This window comes from Prionailurus bengalensis, chromosome B3, assembly GCF_016509475.1.
Source record: "Prionailurus bengalensis isolate Pbe53 chromosome B3, Fcat_Pben_1.1_paternal_pri, whole genome shotgun sequence".
Taxonomy (NCBI): Eukaryota; Metazoa; Chordata; class Mammalia; order Carnivora; family Felidae; genus Prionailurus; species Prionailurus bengalensis.
In genome coordinates this window covers 117,952,109-117,973,712 of record NC_057355.1, presented here as the reverse complement: position 1 = coordinate 117,973,712, position 21,604 = coordinate 117,952,109, and the positions used below count along the sequence as shown (strand labels likewise).

The window sequence follows — 21,604 nt, the reverse complement described above, 5'->3', positions numbered from 1 at the left end:
CAGAGACCCAGTAGCTGCAAGAGAGACCATATGGCCCACAAAGCTCAAAGTATTTACTATTTGATCCTTTTCATAAAAAAAATTTCCTGTTCCCCGAGCAATCCCAACCACTTAATTTTTCCGAGGATGAACCCAAAGTCTGAGAGATCAAATTATATTCTCACGTCATCTTGCCGGTTAGTAACAGAGCCAGCATTAAAATTTAGGTCTTCGGGTTCCAAATGTCTTTCCTCCCACGTGAGAGGACTCACATTTTATTAGTATGAGTCCTAAGATCATACAGGGTCTAATACTCCTGACTATAGGGACTGCAGAAGCAACTCCTGTTATTCTCTGATTTCACATGATAAAGACGGTATCACCGCTGGGGAAGAGGTAGGAGTGACAGAGAAGCTTTGCCAATTGTTATACACAGAAGGGAATGACTAAGAGATAAAGAGGAGGGCGTGTTCCCTGGGGACCCAAAAAGAAAGGCACTCCTATTGGCTTTTTTTTTTTTTTTAAAGAATGTCAGTTATATTCCTTGAGATTTTGTTGTTTTCTTTCTTCTTCTTCTTCTTCTTCTTCTTCTTTTTTTAAGAACAGGTAAAACCAGAGTCTTTTTACCCTAAAACCAGGCATTTAAATATCAAGTGCATCTCTTCTAGGACTCCATAATATATACATTATGCATACTCCATAATGCATACAGTGCTAGAGACCGCAAGACTTAACAAACAAAAATATCTATTCACGAAGTTCATCAGGCAGGAGCAATATAGGTCAAAGAAATAACAGTTGAATAGGATTCTGAGGGCTCGTTACACTTTCACTCATATTTGATGGGCGACAAAAATAGTACAATTAGCAGGTACCACTTCCTACAAAGAGGGTCTGCCTTGTAACAGAACAACCCTCAAGAACTAGAAAAGCCAGATACAACTGGAAAAAGGAGTGCTCCTAAGGACACAGGATGACCTTAGGGTGTCCAATGAGGACATAGGAGACCAAGAGCCAAAAGAAAAGGGAAGTGCAGAGCTGAGCCGGACATTCCATTCAACTATTCTGTAAGCATCTAGTCAAATTCAACATCTACTCGCAAAACTACTCTTAGCCAATTCTGAACGTAAAGGAATCATGCTTAATCTGATAAAGGATATTTACAAAACATAGCAGCCATAATATTTAATAGTCACACTTTGAAAACTTTCCCACTGAGATTAGAAATGAGACAAGGTTGCCTGCCATGACCACTTCTATTCTTTGTTACAGTAGAGGTCTAAGCCAACGCAACAGGCAAGAAAAAGAAATAAAAAGAAAGGAAGCAAAGGGAGACTGCAAAGGACGAAGTAAAACTGTTTCTCAGGTAATTTGATTGTGTACATGGAAAAGCTATAATAATCTACACGGAACTATTAGAATTAATAAATGAACCTAGGAAAGTCACTGGACTCAATGTCAACAAATAAAAATCAACTATATTTCTGTATATCCACAGACCAACAACCAGAAAACATGTTTAAAATGATATCACTTATAATAGCATCAGCTGACTTCAAATACTAGAAACAGCATATAGTACATAGAAGAAAGAGGTGCAATACCTTTACCACATGGAAAGATACAAAACACTAACAGAGACAACACCCTAAATAAATAAAGGGGATATACCGTATTTCAAAAAAAAATTTTTTAACATTTATTCATTTTTGAGAGACAGAGTACGAGTGGGGGAGGGGCAGAGAGACAGAGGGAGACACAGAATCTGAAACAGGCTCCAGGCTCTGAGCGGTCAGCACAGAGCCCGACGCGGGGCTCGAACTCACAGACCCAGAGATCAGGAACTGAGCCGAAGTCAGACGCTTAACACACTGTCACCCAGGCACCCCAAGGGATATACCATATTAATGAATAGAAAGAGTCAACATTTTAAAGACATTAGTTTACTCCCTAAATTGGGCTAGAGATTTAATGCAGTCCCAATTCAAAATCCCATCAAAAGAGGATTTTTAAAATTTATACAGTAATGTAAATGTCTAAGAATAACCAAGCTATTCTTAAATAACTGGACATACACTATCAGATATGGACTTATTATTAAGCTATATTAAGACAGGGCGGGATCAGTATAAGAGCCAAAAAGAACAAGAGAAGGGACTAGAAAGCAGACAGGGCAATAGGCAGGGCAGGGGTTAATCGGATATACATATGGAAAACAAAATAAATATGGATCTCTTTTTTATGCCATAAATAAAAAAATCAACCTCGGCTGGATCTTCAACCTACATATAAAGGCATAACAACAGGGCTTCTGCAAAGTGGAAAAATAACTTCACAACCTTAGGATGAGCAAAAATTTCTTCAGCAGCCACAGAAAACGTAACCATAAAGGAAGAGGTTAACAGATTGGATTACATTTAAAGCAAGATCTCCAGGGGCGCCTGGGTGGCTCAGTCAGGTCACACTTTGGCTCAGGTCATGATCTCGCGGTTTGTGGGTTTGACCCCCGCGTCGGGCTCTGTGCTGACAGCTCGGAGCCTGGAGCCTGCTTCCGATTCTGTGTCTCCCTCTCTCTCTGCCCCTCCCCCGTTCATGCTCTGTCTCTCTCTCTCAAAAAATAAACATTAAAAAAATTTTTTTTAAATAAATAAAGCAAGATCTCCTATTCATCAAAAGAGAGTTAAATAGCAAGCCACAGAATGGGAAAAAATATTTTAAATACCTATGACTGGGAAAAACACTTGCATTCAAATTTGTTTAAAAAAAAAAAAAACAGGGGCGCCTGGGTGGCTCAGTCAGTTGAGCCTCCGACTTCAGCTCAGGTCATGATCTCACGGTCTGTGAGTTCGAGCCCCACGTCAGGCTCTGTGCTGGCAGCTTGGAGCCTGGAACCTGCTTCATATTCTGTGTCTCCCTCTCTCTCTGCCCCTCCCCTGCTCATGCGCGCTCGCTCTCTCTCTCTCTCTCTCTCTCTCTCAAAATAAATAAAAATATTAAAAAAAAATTTTAATAAAAAAAATGTTTTAAAAACCTCCTACGAATCAATAAGAAAAAGACAATCCAATCTTAAAATAGACAATCAACTTGAACAGCGACTACAAGACATTAAGTGAAAGTGACAAAAATAAAATTATAAAGGCACAACAAGAGCAAATCAAAACCACAATGAGACACCACTGCACACCCACCATAAAAGCTAAAATTAAAAAGTCCGACAATCCCAAGTGCTGACACGTATGTAGAGAAACTTAAACACTCATCAAGTGACAGGAGGAATAGAAAGTGTTACAACCACTTAGGAAAACTCTGTAAGAATCTACTAAAGTTGGACATATGTATCCCGTGCCCCAGCAAACCAGCCTTCCATGTACATCCAACAGAAATGCATTCATCTGTGCACCAACACACACACGCACAAAACCTTTTACGGCAGCATTATTCCTCACAGCCCTAAACTGCAACTGTCCCAAATGCCTGTCAACAAACAGCAGATGAATAGACAATTTGTAAGATATTACAAAGTGGTTGGCTACCCAGCAATAAAAAGTAGACTGCTCCATACCACAACACAGATGGCTCAAACCATGCTGTGCGTAAGAAGCCACAAAAAAGGCGGTATGTATACCTGTGTATAATTCCGTATATATTTCATACGTTTCAAGATGTGGAACACCATGGTATTAGGAATCAGGTTAGCAGTTACCCCTAGGGAATGTGGGGGTGCAGTTACTGGGAGGTGCATGGGGTCGTTTCTGGGGAGACTGGTAACATTCTATCTCTTGATCTGGGAGTGATAATGCGGAGGTATTTACTGCTCGAAAATTTATCGAGCAATGATTTGCGTACTCTTCTGTGAGTATCTTATCGTCTAAAATTGTATGTTTAAAAAAGGACAGCACAAATATTCTGGGGGAAGGATACAGCATCTGTTCTCAAGGTGGCACTGACCCGTCTCAGGTACAGCCATGCACATATAACTGCAGGGCTGTAGGTGACGTCATGTCACCACTGTATACATTCACTCTGGCCTTTGTGCGGCAGCTACAGAACAGAAGCAGTAATCCTTGAATGAGGAAGCTGGTATAGAAAGGAAACGAGATTAGAAACAAACAGTTGAGGGGCACCTGGGTGGCTCAGGTTAAGTGTCTGACTTCAGCTCAGGTCACGATCTCGTGGTTCCTGGGTTTGAGCCCTGCATCGGGTTCTCTGCTGACAGCTCACAACCTAGAGCCTGCTTCAGATTCGGTGTTTTTCTCTCTCTACCCCTCCCCTCTTCACACTCTGTCTCTATCCCTCTCTCTCAAAAATAAGCAAACATTAAAAAAAAAAAAGAAACACACGATTGAGGAAATCTTTCGCGTTATCCAAAAAAACCTTTATTTTGGATAATGAAAAATTTCCAACTCTTATAAAGTATCTCAGAGCTCTCAAACAGTGGCCGAAACACTCTGCATTTATTCTACTGCCCAACAAATGAAACCCAAAGTTCTTCAGCCAGGTTAGAAGACTGAGGCAGCTACTTCTGGTTGCCCTGTATATTTTTTGCTATCAAATTTCCTTCTTCTGTTAGGGAAGGGTGGGCCCGTGGACTACTCTGGCCAGAGGATGCTGTATGACGGGACATGCTGATTAGATCAAGCTGCACCACTGGGACTGATCTGGGGCTTTCCCTGAGGCTGAGAAGGACATTGGAAGAACGAAGACCCTGTTCCCTGTGAGGGGCAGTGTGAAAAGGATGTGAGGGGAGGGATATTCGTGACCATCTTCTTTTTCTCTAGTGTCACCAAAGGAGGAAGTCAAGACAATGAAGTATCAAGTTAAGAATGCTGACGGCATTATTTAAATCTCTGGATCCAGCCAGGCCTGAATTCCCAGATGTAGAAGTCACATAGGTTCCTCTTCTTGAGTTGGCTTAAATTTGCTTTAATTCAGTTCTTTGGGTTTTTTTCTTTTTCTATATGCCAGAAAGCCCTGCATCTCCATTATCATCACCACCGCTATATGCGTGTGGCATTCGAGTCCCTAATAGACTGGCCCCAATTTGAATTTCTAGTCTTGTCAATCACTGTCCATCTTCCATGGCCAACAACATGTCCAATCGCAACCCCAAGTAACTTATCCCAACCAAGGATTCCCAATAAGCAAAATTCAACTTAAGCCCATCTACTTCCAAATATGTCGTTCATAGCCAACAGGTCATTCCCCGTTAAGGATAATTAAAAAGACAAGAAACTGGGGCTTAGACACAGATTTTTTTAAGTGAGGGAGGGAGGTTGTAAGGCAGATGGCAGGCAGGGGAAGTGGTTTTTGCAGAGAAGCTTTTGAAAGCTACAGGAAGCCAAAGAAATGAAAACCTGGAATTGACAGCATATGCTTTGGCATGAAGCTTGATACCCTACGCATAGGGGTGAGACATCTGAGAGCTTCCTAATCAGTTATGCCAAGCAAGTTAAATAAGGTTTATCCCAAGATTCATCCACTTTACCCTTGAGCCACAGGAAGCTACTGGAGTCCGCGGTCAAGCTGGCAGTCAGAAAGTCTAAAAGGCACTGAATGTCTAGACAGAGAGCCTGACACAGTACAGGAAAAGGCCCATTTGCATGGGAACCGTGCATGGCTCTAATAAAGCAAACCGTCTTACAAGCGTTTCACTGCCGAGGAGTGATCTCCTGGAAAATGGCAACAACTAGAAACTCGCTGTGGCACAACCTCTGTTACCAACCTAAGGTGAGGAAAATGTCACTCACAATCTACTTTGTTTTCTCTTTGTACTTTTGGTACATGTAAATATTTATTTTAAATGGTTTCGCTCACTACCTAGATGTCCCCTGTCTCTGCTGCCCCTCAAGTTTTAAGTTCACCAACATAGACTTCCTGCCTGAAAGGTTTTTAAGGATCTGATTCTCAATAGAGGGACATTCTTTGCACACTTTGTCACCCCTGTACTTTTACTTAACTGAAATGCCTCAAGCACACCCCGGCCACCTCTGGCCCCTGCTCCCATCTCTGCAGGTCCCAAAGCCATTGGTTGTCAAATGTCCAATTTGTCCACTCAACATCTTCAGTGAAATCTCTCCATAGTCTCTCCCCCATCCCATTTATGTGTGCTTATCTTAACACATCCTGTTTCTCCTCCCCCCCCCCCACAGAATTTTAAACTTCTTGGTAACAAGAGCCATACCTGATTAATTATCATCTAGAAAAAGGTGTTCATTAGTGGGACGTATTGCGGATGAGGACAAGCCAGGCGAAAAGCAGGGAAAAACGGCAAGGACCTTAGACAAACCGTGACCTGGGGAAGGAACCCCCCTCCCTGCCCAACTAAGAACTGACTAAACCAGAGACATCCAGGAACAATCTCTCCGTCGGTAATGCCCTCAGCAATCACAATTTCTCAGCCTTATTCTGCACTTGGGGAGAATGCAGATCAATGGTGTTAAGCTACTTTGCCCAATGTCACAGACCCCGGGGTCCCAGCAGAAGTCAGCAGCCAAGCTCCTAAACTATGTGCCATTCTAAAAGTTAAAGTGCCTTCCTCTAAAAAAAAAAAAAAAAAAAAAAAAATCTAAAATATAATCAATAAATTTATTCTTTGTGAATGCATCCTTTCTATTTTGACCAGCTGCTGAATCAGTCTTTGTTTTAGGATGTACGGTCAGCAAAATAATATAATGGCATCTTCCTGCTTGGTTTGGAATCTGAACACAGTAGCACTTACGTAGCAGCTTGAGGGAAAAAGACATTGGACATTTTTTTTAAGCTGTTGTCTTTCTTCTAGAGAGGTCACACATATAAAAAACAAAGCCAGCTCAAACAAGTGTCTTGCTTGGATTGAGCAATGTACATCTACACAATACTTTTCTAATTAAAATTGGTTGCTAATGATTAAAAATGGATGGCGACAACAGGGCTTTCTGAGAAGAACATAGACTTTGCTTTAACACAGTCCTCACCTGTCCCTGATGGCTTCCCAACCCTGGGGTTCAGGGTCATTCATTCATCATCATACATGGGTGGCTTATCTTGCTTTTAGCAAAAACTCCTGGTACCCATGAATTTGGTACCCATGTTTCTATCAAAAATGGGTCAGAGGCCCCCACGTTTCACGAAAAAAATGGGTTCTTACTCTGAAGAACAATAATTGCTTTACTAAGCCGTTATCAATACCTCCACCTGCAAAGCTCGCTGTTGTCTTTTTTCTTCACTTACGAAATTTCTACCGATTTCTCAAAGCCTGTCTCTACCAGGTCTGATGCTACAAGGCTCTCTCTCCACACTGAACTGCGCTTACTGTCTTTGTCATCTATTTGCTACCTAATCTGACTTACAAAATTCCATGCATTTTTTTCCCTAAACTGTCACTTAACATCCTTCATTGTTAATTTTCTATTTATTGCTAATATCTCTCCATGACAACTGAAGTGATCTCGAGGGTAGGGTCTCTGTCTATCCCCCATTTTGTGATACATCAGACTCAAGACTCTGTGATCAGGCAAGATTTAAATCTAAATCCCTCAGTTTCTCTCCACTCAATAACTACCTGACGTACGGCTTGCGGCTAAACCTCTGCTTCAGCCACAGTCTTCTCATCTATAAAATGGGAGTAATTACACCTAATTCTTTTTAAAAGGCTGTGATCTACGAAAAAGCTTTACAAGTGCTGAACAATATCACTTCACTCTTTCATGACAGATCCATAGCTTTGTAGGCTTGGCAACTTTTTATTCAGGAAACAAACAAGTGCTTTCTCAAGCACTGACTATGTGTGTGGTCTGGTGCTGGGTACAGGATAAAATCATGGTTAAAACAAACAAACAAACAAACAAACAAACAAACAGGGGCACCCGGGTGGCTCAGTTGGTTACCCGGTTAAGCGTTCGGCTCTTGATCGCAGCTCAGAGCATGATCTCATGGTTTGTGAGATCGAGCCCCGCATTGGGCTCTACACTGACGGCACAGAGCCTGCTTGGGATTCCCTCTCTCCCTCTCTCTCTGCCACTCCCCCATTCGTTCTCTCTCTCTTTCTCTCTCTGAAAATAAATAAATTTTTTAAGAAGCCCACAGGCAGAGGGAGAGACAAATACTAGTGCATAATTACAAACCAGGAAGAGGGCCTCAGTATATCACAAATCCAAGGTGACCTAGGCAGGCAAAATCAAGTAAACAATAAGAATGGGGTACCTTGCATCCACACCTGCCCCAGCCCATGTACCTGCACCCAGACCAGTCCATCTCTCTCTGTCAATACTAGTTCATCCTCCCTCCCATTTTCACCCACCGGAGCTGCCACTCTACAAGCCAGTAACTCAGCAAACGTTCACCCAACTCCTAGCCTGCCAAACACGGTAAGAGATCCCGAAGGTACAGAGGAAAAACACTGCACAGCCTTGCTTCGAGTATGGGTCACAAGCCGCCCTAAGAGACAGCCATGTAGCAGCAGCCCCTATTTTTCACCTCTCTTCCTGCTAATGATTAATGGCCTTTAGGCCCAAGGAAACAGACCCACCTTTGGCTACTGCAGAGGAAGATCCTTCCCACCCCACCCTCTCCACCTAGTGTCTGGGCCACCTATTTTCTACGAACCTTCTCAAATCCACTTTTAGCACTCTGGAGCAGGATTCTCCAAGGGACTTGGGAGTCCCTCAAATGCTAGGCTGATATAAGCAAGTCCTCACAGACTCACTTTGGAGGAGGTCATCGAGAGGACAGGACCACCGGGTGACCTGAGAGGGGGACGTGGGCACTCAGAGGCTCCTCATCCCCTCTCCAGTCCTTGGCATGTCTGCTCTGCCCATGGTTCCCAAAGTGGGAGCCACCTCCAAGGGCATAACCCTGGGAGAATCAGGTGCTGCTGAGCTCCATCCGGACTAAACACATACCTGAACGCCATTAAGGTTCCTAGAAAACCCCTACGATCCTGGCAGGCAATTCAAGGCGGAGATTTTTATTTTGAGCGAAAGACAGAGTGCTGGTGGGGGAGGGGCAGAGAAGGAGGGAGAGCGAGAATCCCAAGCAGGCTCCGCTGTGAGATCACGACCTGAGCCGAAATCAAGAGTGGACGCTTCACCACTTAACCGACTGAGCCACCCAGGTGCCACACGGAGAGGGCTATTTATCTTGCAGCTGCTCCGGACAAAGCTCCTATGTAAGTTTCCTTGCTAATTAACGCTGCCACCTACCAACCTGGAGTGAATGCTTCCCTGGGTCTCTTTGCCCTCCTGCACCCAGGTGGGTTTCAGATTACTGGGAAACTTCCAGGGCTGCAAACCAACAACTCGTAATCAAAATTATTAGAAAACAGACAATTGGTGTGACAGGGTCCGCCTTCTTGGGTCACTGTGCCTCCTCCGTGCAGCATGCTAGGCAAGTTGTCATTTTCTCCCAGCTACTGATCCTTCAAGGGGCATTCTGTTATTCCTATTTTACAGATGGGGAAATTGAGGTTCAGAAACACAATCAACGGGGTTTTAAATTGCCTGTTGTCCTACTTTAAGGGCCACGGGTCACAGGTCTCTGTCAGGGCTCAGGGCTGGCCAGGTCTCAGTACAGGTGCCTGAGGCACTTCAGAGTGAGGGCTGCCTCTGCTAGTTCCTGCTCAAGCCGGTTCAGGCATAGCTCACCTCGAAGGGCTTTGCTAGAGGTGTGCATCACCCCAGGCATGAAAATAGCTTCTTGGGTGGGGCAGGTACTAGGCTAAGAGAATTCTACCCTGCAAAAACTTACAGGTTGGCTTTTTCCTTTAAAGGTTTTACCTAAGTACTTAGAAAAGCCAAGAAAGTGGGTCTCCACCACAACGCATTTGTGAACATCTACTTTGTCCAGATTCAAATAGTTACATTTTCAGTTCCCATCCATAAAAATGGAGGTTTTCTGTACCCTATGTTTCTAACGCTTGGGGGGGGGGGGGGCGGATTAATTCTCTAGTCACGAAGTAGCCACACCAGGATGACCAAAAGTTGTGACTGGGGTATTTCAGCTCCCTGCAATCTCCCGGCCATCAAATGGATTCACTCCGTGTCCATAGAGGAATGTGGTAAAGAACACCCTTTCCTGTCAGGCAGGCCTGGATCTGATTTCTCGTGATGCCACTGATCAGTTTTGGGGACTCCCACAGGTTAATGTTTTCTCCAAGCTTAGGTCCCCATTTTGCGATGTTCTAATGAGCATTGTTCTACCTTTTGGCCGGGGGTTGGAGGGAGGAGTCTAGGCCACTGTTTCCTTGACCTGCTTTGGTAGTTGGGAGAGTTCATAGTGAATCCAGACACATACACACCCTTTTTGGAACGTATATGTGGTAGAAAACGAAATGCCTCTTATAGGTCTCCCGAAGGCAACAGTGAAGCATGCATGAGCCTTCCAGTTTGTAACATTTCAAGCAGGTACTCTGAGCTGTTATTTAAGGTAACTCATTAGGTTTAATGTTCATTTTAACAACCTACTTGTAAGCGCTTTTGCTTCCCTTGCAGTTTGAAGAACTGGGTTTCATGACTGATTAGTACTCTTACTACAGACTTAATGGCTCCAGACTCTGGATGGTTATCTTTTTTATCTTGACTACTGGAGAAAGTTTTTCCCACGGAGAAAACCGACGCTTACAGTGAACCTCCTGGCGGGACACTAGGGCAGATGGATGCAAAGAAAAGAGGGCAGGGATTCTGCCCTCAAGGAGCACAGCATCTAGTTCTGGGTGTGGTCCCCAGATCAGTGCAGGCAGCAGTATCTGGGCACTTGTTACAAATGAAAATTCTCAGGCCCCATCCCAGACTCACTACATCAGAAACTCTGGGGTTGACCCCCGAGCCACCTGTGTTTGAAAAAGCCCACTTCAAACAACTATCATCCTCATCACATGTCAAAACAACAAATATGTTAGTTTACTAACTAAAGCTGAAAGTTTCATTTATCTTTTGAAGCAGAGGCCCAGAGGCCACAGGCCACATGAGGTGGAGAAAATGAAACCAGAACTCAGGTATCTGTCCCTCCACATGCACACCCCACCCTACACAAGGCCAAGGTTCTTTTTCTTTTCTGATGCTTTAATCCCTAAATCTTATGTGAAGTCCCAAGTATTACCAAGCCAAAGTAAAAACCTTCATTTTTCAAAGAAAACGGAAAAACAGAGCAACTACTCTCTTTGAAAATAAGAACCACTAACAAAAATTTAAATCTCCTCTATCAAAATCATCCAATAAACTAGTAGTAATTTACTAAACCTTTAGCACATCCAAGTTCCATTTACAAGATTTGAAAATTTGGGAGGCTGGGGGAGAGAAGTATAAAAACACAGTGAATGGGGGTGCCTGGGTGGCTCAGCTGGTTGGGTGTCCAACTCGATTTCTGCTCAGATCATGATCCCAAGGTCATGGGATAAAGCCCCATGCTGGACTCCATGCTGAGTGTGGAGCCTACTCAAGATTCTCTCTCTGGGGTGCCCTGGGGGGCTTGGTCGGTTAAGCGTCCAACTTCCACTCAGGTCATGATCTCACAGTTTGTTGGTTCAAGCCCCGTGTCAGGCTCTGTCAGCACGGAGGCAGCTTCAGATTCTGTGTCTCCCTCTCTCTCTCTGCCCCTCCCCTGCTTGTGCTCTGTCTCTCTCTCAAAAATAAATAAACATTAAAAAAACTTTTTTTTTAAATTCTTTCTCACTCTGCTCCTCCCCCCATCGCAATCGCTTGTTCTCTCTAAAATAAGAAAAAAATTTTAATTAAAAATTTAAAAAATACAATTAATAATGTGATCAGAATCAAATCTGGAGGAATATACAGCATGCAGAAATGTCAACTGTGGTTCACCATCCATGGGAGAATTACAGATCTTTTTTCTTTGTATTTTCTTGAATCTTTTCCCAATGGTTATATATTACTTTGGTAATCAAGGAAGAAAGGTAAAACTTGTCTTTCAAATGTTACCTCCAAATCACTCAACACGAAGGTTTATTTTGTAATTCCCTTTCTCTCCATACAGCAGGATACTGTGTGTGTGTAGTAATTATTTATATCATGCCATATGTTGCAATGAGATGAAATTCAGGAAATATCTTCCTTCTAGCTGGCACTGAAAAGGAAGAGGTTAAATGCTTTCCTAGGTTCAAAGCACTGTGAATTAAGCCAACTGTGAAGCTAAGGAAACATTTATTGAAATCTCTAAGAGCATCCTTTTTGAAAAACGTTGATATGACACATAGCTCCTTACTCATATCGCCCTGATGTTTAACCCTTAGCACAAAACAGAATGTTCAGCAATTCCTGGCAAAGTCTTAGGAGTGCAGGGGACAAAATGCATGGGAGAATATCAGAGAAATAAGAAACAGAAGGTTCCTACTTTCACATCAAATTCTGTCCCTGTGGGCAAAAAAGACATCCAAAATTACTGGCAAATTTCACTGTCCCCAATACCCTTTAATTTTTTTTTTCCTTTCCTTGAGAAAGAAATGTTTGCTCATTGAAAAAATATCTATGTTGGTTACTTTTAATCAATGAATCATAAAAAAAAATAGATAAATAAGGATTGTCTCATTTAAAGAGACATTTCTGCCCCAAAAGCACTGCTGTAATGTTTCACTTGATAAGACAGATTTATCGCTTGAAGAAGAACAAGCACTGTTTTACTAAAACTCTCAGCAAAATAAAATTCACTGTTAATTAAAGTCTCTTAAAGGAGACATGGAAGTAAAGTTAACCAATGCGATGGCAACGGAAAGGGAAATACTGGGGCACCTGGGTAGCTCAGTCGGTAAAGCATCTGACTTCAGCTCAGGTCAGGATCTCAAGATTTGTGGGTGGGAGCCTTGCGTTGGGCTCTGGGCTGACAGTGTGGAGCCTGGAGCCTGCTTTGGATTCTGTGTCTCCCTCTCTCTCCGCCCCTCCCCTGCTCGCTCGCTCTCTCTCTCAAAAATAAACAAACGTTAAAAAAAATTAAAAAACAAAAAGGAAATCCTAGTGGCCACCTTTTGTACCAAAATACCCACAATAGCTGATATTTCTAGAACTTACAGATGCCTTCAGGAAAGAATGAGTTATGGGGGGTGGGGGGAGGGAATACATACACATATATATAATATATATATTGTATTATACATATATAATATATATTATATTGTAAATACATAATATATTATATTATACATATAATGTAATATATACTATACATATAATGTAATATATACTATATTATACATATAATGTAATATATATTATACATATATATAATATATATATAATACCTCAACATTTATAGTATCTAAGATCACCATACTTATGCAACAATTTGGCTCGACGGTACCATCAGGGAACTCAGAAAGAACTTCTTATCTCGGGTTTGGCTGCTTAGCATGCAAGCTTTCACTTACGGAAGCGCATCCCCAAAGAGCCTCAAATGTCCCTCAGTCCTCTGCTTACTTTCTGTCACAGAGCAGTCTCAGCCATTGCAAAATTAACAAATTAATAAGACTAAGAACACATCATGATAAAGAATGTACAGCTTACAGAAAGTTTCTCCAACCCCCAGGTCCCACTCCCTGGAATTACCCATCCGCCTATGAAAAGTGATCTAGAGAAGCCTTGCTGTTAACATAGGAAGCCAAACCTATTAACAGTGTCCCTTCAAGCACTTTCTGACACAACATACACAAACTTGCGGCTCCGTCTGTAACTCCATCCGGACACTTAGAAGCCTGGTTCTTCGTCTTCCATCTCTCATCCCCTTCTGGTGAGAAAAGGGTCCAATGTTGGGCTTGGTCTAAGACTGCTTATTTTTGCAGTTTTACTTTGGGGTTGCTAAAAGGTATCGATTACAAACTACCTGCGGATCCAGCTTCTAAGCATTGATAAATGCTGAGGGAACAATCCCAAGCCAACAACAAGCCCCAAAATATCTTCAATTTGTAAGGCAGAAATGCCACTCCTCCCAACAAGAGAGAAACAAATCACGTTCCTGCTCCATCAAATTAAAAACGAATAACAAAATAAAATTAAAAAGCATCTTTCATTCTGAACAAAATTAAATTTTCTGGGTCACTTTTTTCCGTCTCGCCGGGCCACGTTTACAGCCTGACGGTGACGGTAAACACGAGCTGTTCACGCCAACAGTTTAGCGGTCGCCCTCTGAGAGCCAATACCTACCTACCGTTCTCTTTCCTGCCGCAGTTCCCGAAGAACAGACCCCCGCCCCCACCCCTGCCCTCCCCACCTCACCACTCGCTTGCGCTCCTTCTGGCAAACCGCAAAAGGGCGAGGTTTATCACAGAAAAAGTTAATGAACGCCTGCTTCTGGGGTAAAGGTGCCCCACCTGCGATCACAGCATCGGAAGACTGGAAGTACCTAAGAGCACGTACCCTCTGCTCGCTGGCCCCAGTCACTGAGCGCTTCGCACCCAGAAACCCAGGAACATGATTTATATGCAGACCTGCACCCATCCCACACAAGTCCGCACGCCAGCTTGCCTAACCACTTATGTAAGCTCGTGCCTCTACAGTCCCAAACTGCACACACACGCACAGCCCGACACCTGTCACGCATCCGAAATGGACAGCATCCACACCCAGGAGATGAAATGAAATCAACACATATGAAGGGGGGGGGAGGGTGTCTACCGTTTTAAAACCTCTTTTCCCCCAATTGTTTCCTGCCCGTTTTTGTCACAACTACAATTACCTTAGCAACCAAAGAATTGCACTGACTCCCCCTCCGGCTTCTGAATTTCTCCTAAAGCCAAGCTTGCGCCAGGTTCATGGTAAAGCTAGAGAAGCCCGGAAAACGAGGCACCGGCAGCCTCTGGGGGGCGGAGGGGACGTCGGAGGCGGTCTCCCCGCTGCTCTCCGGCGACCCGCCTTGTCTTTGCGAGTTGCCGCGGTGGCGAGCGCGGGGTTTAGGGAGCGGAGAGCGAAGCCCGGGGCCGGCCAGGAGGCGCGGCGGGTCGCATGGTGCCGGGGCGCGGGGCGCTCGGGATCTCCGGCGCTCGCCCCTCGCCCGCCCCAGGCCGCCGGGGTCCGCGGAGGTCGGTCCGCCCCCTCGGCGCCCACCCGCTCCCGCAGCTGGGGGATGCCGGCGCCGGGCGGAGCTCTCGCTGCGAGCAGGGCCGGGCGCAGGAGCTGCCCCAACTCCCGGTGCCGCTCAGCTCAGCTCCGCCGCTCGCGAACCGCCGCAGCGGCGCCCGCTGTCGGGTGTCGGGCAGAGTTGCAGCCCCGCGCCGCGCGCACCTGGGCGCCGGCACCTGGGCCCGGAGCGGAGTGGCGCGGGGCGGGGCGGGGCCGGGAGGTCCCCGGGGCGGGGCCGGGCGGGGCCGGGCGGGGCCCAGGCACCTGCGCGCGTCCCCCGGGCGCCGCCTCTCGGCTCACCTGTTCCTATGCGCCTCGGACGGTGCAGACTGGGATTTGCCCGAGGAAGGGAAAGCCTAGAAATTCCTGGCACTTTATCTGCTGCCGAGAAAACTGGCAGACTGGCTCGGCGATGCAGAGGCTCCTTCTGTCAGTCCCGAGAGCTGGCCGCGTCTGGAAACTTCAGCGGCGTCAGGGTTGTCTTAGGGATTCCTGATCCGGAGTGGTTTGCCCGGTAGCTTTCAGTCTCTCGCTGACGTGTAGCTGGCGCCCTCTAAATTAAAATGGGCCACAGCGATCGTCAGGGATATTGTGACTAACCTCGTCATTTTAATCGATTCAACATTTACACCACATGCTGTGTTTGGAGTATTTTATGATCATTCGTATCTGGAACACCACGAAAGAATTTTCAAGAGAAATTAACTCTGCAGACGTTCTTGGGGAAAAGAGGAAGAGGTTGAAGATAGAAAATGAGAAAGGGTAACTTGAACTGAAGACATTCTTTAATGTGGGATCTTTGAAATTGGATATTTGGTTAAAAACTCAGGAAACTGCAGGTGAAAATAGAACAACATTGTTGGTACTGGATGGTCACCATGGGAGCAGTGTGCAATGTCAATGTAACCAATATCAAGAATAATTTATTCTTGAATTGTGTAGTGTTACCAGGAAAACAAAAACTCGAAATAAAATATCTAAAGATTTCTAAAGATGGGTCACAGGTTGAACTTTAATGTCTCCTTCCCAAGACAAATCTCCTTTCCCACCATTCTATATTGACTAATGGACATATTCGTTCTTTCATCCAATTAACAATAATTAGCACCTACCCTGTGTTAGACCCTCTGCCAAGCACTAGAAATTGATAAAATAACGGTCCCAGCCCTCAGACCCTTCTGCTTAATGGGGACGTACCCAAGCAGGTATATGTATTACCTAGGGCTAAGTCACAAAAGTGGTGCCACCAAAACCTGGAAGAAAGCCTGCAACCAGAGGAAACCACACTTAACCCAATGAGTAAAATGTAATTTCATTAGATGCCCCAGTTATTTCATTTGTTAAAATATGAAAATTTTCTGTTCCCAGGTTTATTTGGTGTACGCATCTTCGTGGAGCTGGCTGCAGCTGTTTGGAACAGGTAGAGGATGGGCTTCTTACTGAGAGATGGGGGATGGGAAGGGGGTCTTCCTTTTAAGGGGAGCCCTGCATTTCTGAGACCAGCAGCTTCTTGAGGGTCAGGCATCGGGGAACAACCATCTGGAAGTATAAGCAGTGAGCTTCAGGTGCATCTGAAGAAAAGTCTTCAAATATAACAAAATACTTAAGAACAAAATACTTAAGAATAAATTTAACCAAGGAGGTGAAAGATCCATATACTGACAATGACAAGACATTGGTGAAAGAAATTGAAGAAGACACAAATAAATGGAAAGATATCCCACGTTCATAGATTGGAAGAATTAATACTGTTAAAGTATCCGTGCTGCCCAAAGCCATTTACAGATTCAACATAATCTGTGTCAAAATTCCAATGACATTTTTCACAGAAACGGGGGGGGGGGGGAATCCTAAAATGTATACGGTACCACAAAAGACCCTAAATAGCCAAAACAGTCTAAAGCAAGAAAAGCAAAGCTAAAGGCATGACACTACCTGATTTCAAATTTCAAACTATATTACAAAGCTATAGTAATCGAAACAGTATGGTATTAGCATAAAAACAGGCACATAGACCAAGGGAGTGCCCAGAAATAAATCCACATGTAAACAGTGGATGAATATTTGACAAGGGAGCTAAGAATTAACTGATGTTAGGAGAACTGGATATTCACATGCAAAATAATGAAACTCGACCCCTATCTTACACAACTCACAAAAATTAACTCCAAATGGATTAAAGACTTAAGCGTAAGACCCAAAACTGTAAAACTACTAGAAGAAAACAGAGGAAAGTCTCTTTGACATTGGTCTTGGCAACAATTTTTTGGATATGACTCCAAAAACACAAGCAACACAAGTAAAAATAAACAAGTGGGAGTATATCAAACTAAATAGCTTCTGCACAGCAAAGGCAACAGTCAGCAAATTGAAAAGGCAACTTATAGAATGGGAGAAAATATTTTCAAGCCATCTATCTGATAAGGAGTTAATATCTGATGAGAAGTATAAGAATTCATACAACTCAATAGAAAAACAAAAACAGGTAAAAAATGGGTGAGGGACTTGAATAGACATTTTTTCCGAAGAAGGCATACAGATGGCCAACAGGCACGTGAAGAAATGCTCAATATCACTAATCATTAAGGAAATGCAAATTAAAACCACAATGAGATGTTACTTCACACTTGTTACAATGGCTATTTTTGAAAGAGACAAGAGACAAGTATTAGTGAGAAAGTAGAGAAAAGGGAACCCTTGTATACTGCTGATGGGAATGTAGATTGGTGCAGCCACTATGGAAAACACTATGGAGTTTCCTCAAAAAATTAAAAATAGAACTACCAAATAATCCAGCAAGTCCACTTTTGGTCATATATCCCCCCCAAAAAGTGAAAACACTAACTCAAAAAGCTATATGCACTCCCATGTTCATTGCAACATTTTCTACAATAGCCAAGACATGGAAACAACCTGATTATCCATTGACACATGAATGGATCTCACACACACAAATACACACACTTACTATTATTACCAAAATTTTTGTCAAAATTCCAACGGCATTTTTCACAGAACGAGCCATTATTTAGCCATACAAAAAGAAGGAAATCCTGCCATCTGCAACAATATGGATGGACCTTGAGGACACTATGCTCAGTGAGATAAATCAGAGAAAAACAGTGTATGAGCTCACTGTGAAATCTAAAAAAAGCTGAATTCATAGAAATATAGAATGGTAGTTTCCAAGAGATTGGAAAAATGAGGAGATGTTGATCAAAGGGTACAAACCTAGTTATAAGATGCATGAGTTTTAGGGATCTAATGTACAGCATGATGACTATAGTTAACAATACTGTATTATGCTCGAAAGTTGTTAGAGTAAATTTTAATTGTCATCTAAACACACACACACACACACAAAGTGGTAATTTTGTGATGGGATGAAGTGTTAACTAACCTTACTGTGGTAATCATTTTGCAATATACACATGTATCAAATCATCACATAGTACACCTTGAACTTCATGGTATATATCAGTAAAGCTGATTATTATACATAATCAGATATTTTCATATGTATTTACTTATATTCAATAAATTTTAATTTACAATTCAATAAAATTTATACATATTTATTTATGTATTATGTATTATATATTATACATATAATATTTATACATATTTACTTATATTCAAAATAAATTTGAATTTGCAATTCAATAAAATAATTACATATGTATACATGTATGTGTATATATTTTATACACATAGACATACTACATATTTTTATTATATATATAACTTATATGTAATTTTAATATAACATATATTTATATTATAAATATTATATATATATGTAATGATAAAAATAATTAACATCATAGAGACAGGCCATACTTTTTGCTACCACGGCCAACAGATTGGTTTACATACCAGGAATTGAACATACAAGTAAATATATTAAGGATATTGGTTGGCAGTTTTGTCACTGTTGGAGAAGGGAATTACAGATATAAAAAGAGGAAAGATTAGAATAAACCCAGTGATGTGGCTTGAAATTAAAGAAGATGGTATGAAATGAATTCTACTTTACACAGATGAAAAGATAGAAAAATATATGAATATGTGCATATATATGTTGGTATGTTTCCTAGTTCCATTCACTGAGAGAGTCTAAATGCAATAGTACCCCAGTAGCCATGAACACACCTAATACTCAGACTTTGGTTTTTAAATACCATTCTCCACCAAAGAGAACTATGGCTCCATGGTGTAGTGGGTAAAACCAGAGTAATCTGTTGTGCAAGGAAAATGAAACGGTACTTAAAGAATTATGGAGATACGTTCAAAGAATATAGGATCTAAAGGGGTCTCTATCAGCCAAATCTAGGACAGTTTAAGCATCAAAATAAATAATGACCGCAACAAGTTGTAACCTTTGAGGAAAATAGAGATGAGTCCATGCTGATAGAAAGAAATAAAGGAGAAAGGAAAGTTCTACTAGTAGAATACAACTAATAGAAGAAGGAAGAAAGATAGAATGTAGAAAATCACGATGTTACAACCATCATTTTGATTGACTCAAGCCAGAATCAACAATGGATGCTAAAATGTGTGAGTAAAAGTTTGATGAGGAATGAGATACTTACAGTGTCTCAAAGTATGTCCCTAAAAATAGTCATTAATTCTCATCAACAGACCATTAATTATTAATTAACAAGGACAGCACGCTTACTAATTAACATTACAACTGGAATATTTGGGAGCTACCATCTTAATCAACTGGCAAAAGTTTACATAAATAAAAACCAGTAATGGAAAAAACCAACCTCATGTTGCCTCCTGACAGAATACAGTGAAAAGAACACAGTAGTACTTCTTTTGCATAAATATAAAAGTCATGAGGAAACATCAGACAAATGCAAATTGAGAGAAATTCAAGTAACTGGCATGTATCCTTCAAAAATGTCAAGGCTATGAAAGTAAAAATTGTTGCAGATTAGAAGTCACTAGAGAGACAAGACAACTAAATGCAAGAGGTGATCTTTAATAGGATCCAAGGCCTATAAATGACAGTAATGGCATAATTGGTGAAATTTCAGTGGATTTTATTAGATTACATTGGATCAGTGTTATTCTCCTGATGTGAGATTGTGCTGTGGTTATTTAGGAATGTCTTTGCTGGTAGAAACTACACACCGATGTATGACAGGGTAAGGAGGCTTCATATCTGCAGCTTACTCTCAGATGATTCAGAAGTGTTAACAACTTGAAGAATATAAGGCAGTTCTTTGAACTATTTTTGGCAACTTTTGTGTAATTTAAAATGATTTAAAAATAAAAATTTCCAAAATGTATCAAGATATAATTGTTCTCCTTAACAAAAAAACAAAAACAATAAAATAACAACAGAAAATCATCTGCACTTTCAAAAGCGTTCACTGTGGGTTTTAAGACTCAGCTCACTGTTAGCTGTACTGAAAACATGATTTGATCTACTATTTTGTGAATATATACAATAATGGGATTCGGCCCAACATTTCATTCATTCGCTCAGCAATCATTTATGAAGGCCATGCTGTGTACAAGAATCTTTCCCCCAAACTCCTCTAAAGTATAAAATAAAATACATTTATAGGTAAACTCCTAAATCTTTTGATGACCTCGTTACCCAGTGAGGAGTTGCAGGGAAGTATGCAATAGAATTGATCGTGGTGTAGCTCTCAAACTGGGTGACAAAGTGAACAGAACAAAAACAAGCTGGCAATTTAGTTGCGATGACTACACTGGCAGGTGACGATGGGAAAATATGGTTGGTTAGTGTCAGTGCATTTGGTGCGTGTGTGCGTGGCAGTCGATTTGCAGAGGAGATGAGACTTGGCACCCTGTGGCCTACTTCCTAGGACTGTGACTTTGTGACAGTTGACAGCTCATGATGCTTTTCCTCAGACCCCCACATTTTCTCTTCCTCACTCTTAATGTAGTCTTTTCTTTTCCTGAGAATTAAGGGCTATTTACTTTGCACTTTGACAATAAAAGGAAAAAAGATTCTGGATAAATTTTGCCTCCTGTTCAATCTTGACAGAAAATTAATTTCCTGGCTGTTTTTAAAAGGGTCTTTCTCAAGGGGTGGCTTGAAGGCCACAGTATCCATATTGCCTGAGGCATTTATGAAACTTAGCAATAAAGATTATTTTTTTTTATTTTTGTTTATTTTTTTTAATTTACATCCAAGTTAGCATATAGTGTAACAATGATTTCAGGAGTAGATTCCTTAATGCCCCTTACCCATTTAGCCCATCCCTCCTCCCACAACCCCTCCAGTAACCCTCTGTTTGTTCTCCATATTTAAGAGTCTCTTTGTCCCCCTCCCTGTTTTTATATTATTTTTGCTTCCCTTCCCTATGTTTGTCTGTTTTGTCTCTTCAAGTCCTCATATGAGTGAAGTCATATGGTATTTGTCTTTCTCTGACTGACTAATTTCACTTAGCATAATACCCTCCAGTTCCATCCACGTAGTTGTAAATGATTTCATTCTTTTGACTGTCGAGTAATACTCCATTCTATATATGTACCACATCTTCTTTATCCATTCATCCATCGATGGACATTTGGGCTCTTTCCATACTTTGGCTATTGTTGATAGT

At 42.1% G+C, this 21,604-nt stretch overlaps 1 protein-coding gene across 6 annotated transcripts in view; it reads right to left on the bottom strand.

The window, feature by feature from the left end:
* Positions 1–14,906, bottom strand: part of RGS6 (regulator of G protein signaling 6) — a 565,374-nt gene extending 550,468 nt beyond the window's left edge. The window contains exon 1 of one of the 6 annotated variants that reach the window (XM_043556509.1): positions 14,632–14,906. The gene's annotated coding sequence lies outside the window, so the exon portion shown is untranslated. Of the gene's footprint in view, positions 1–13,605; positions 14,083–14,312; positions 14,423–14,631 lie in introns of those variants that run through there. The other 5 variants (XM_043556506.1, XM_043556510.1, XM_043556511.1 and 2 more) reach the window with 5 other exon arrangements.
* Between the last annotated feature and the right edge of the window lie 6,698 nt (positions 14,907–21,604).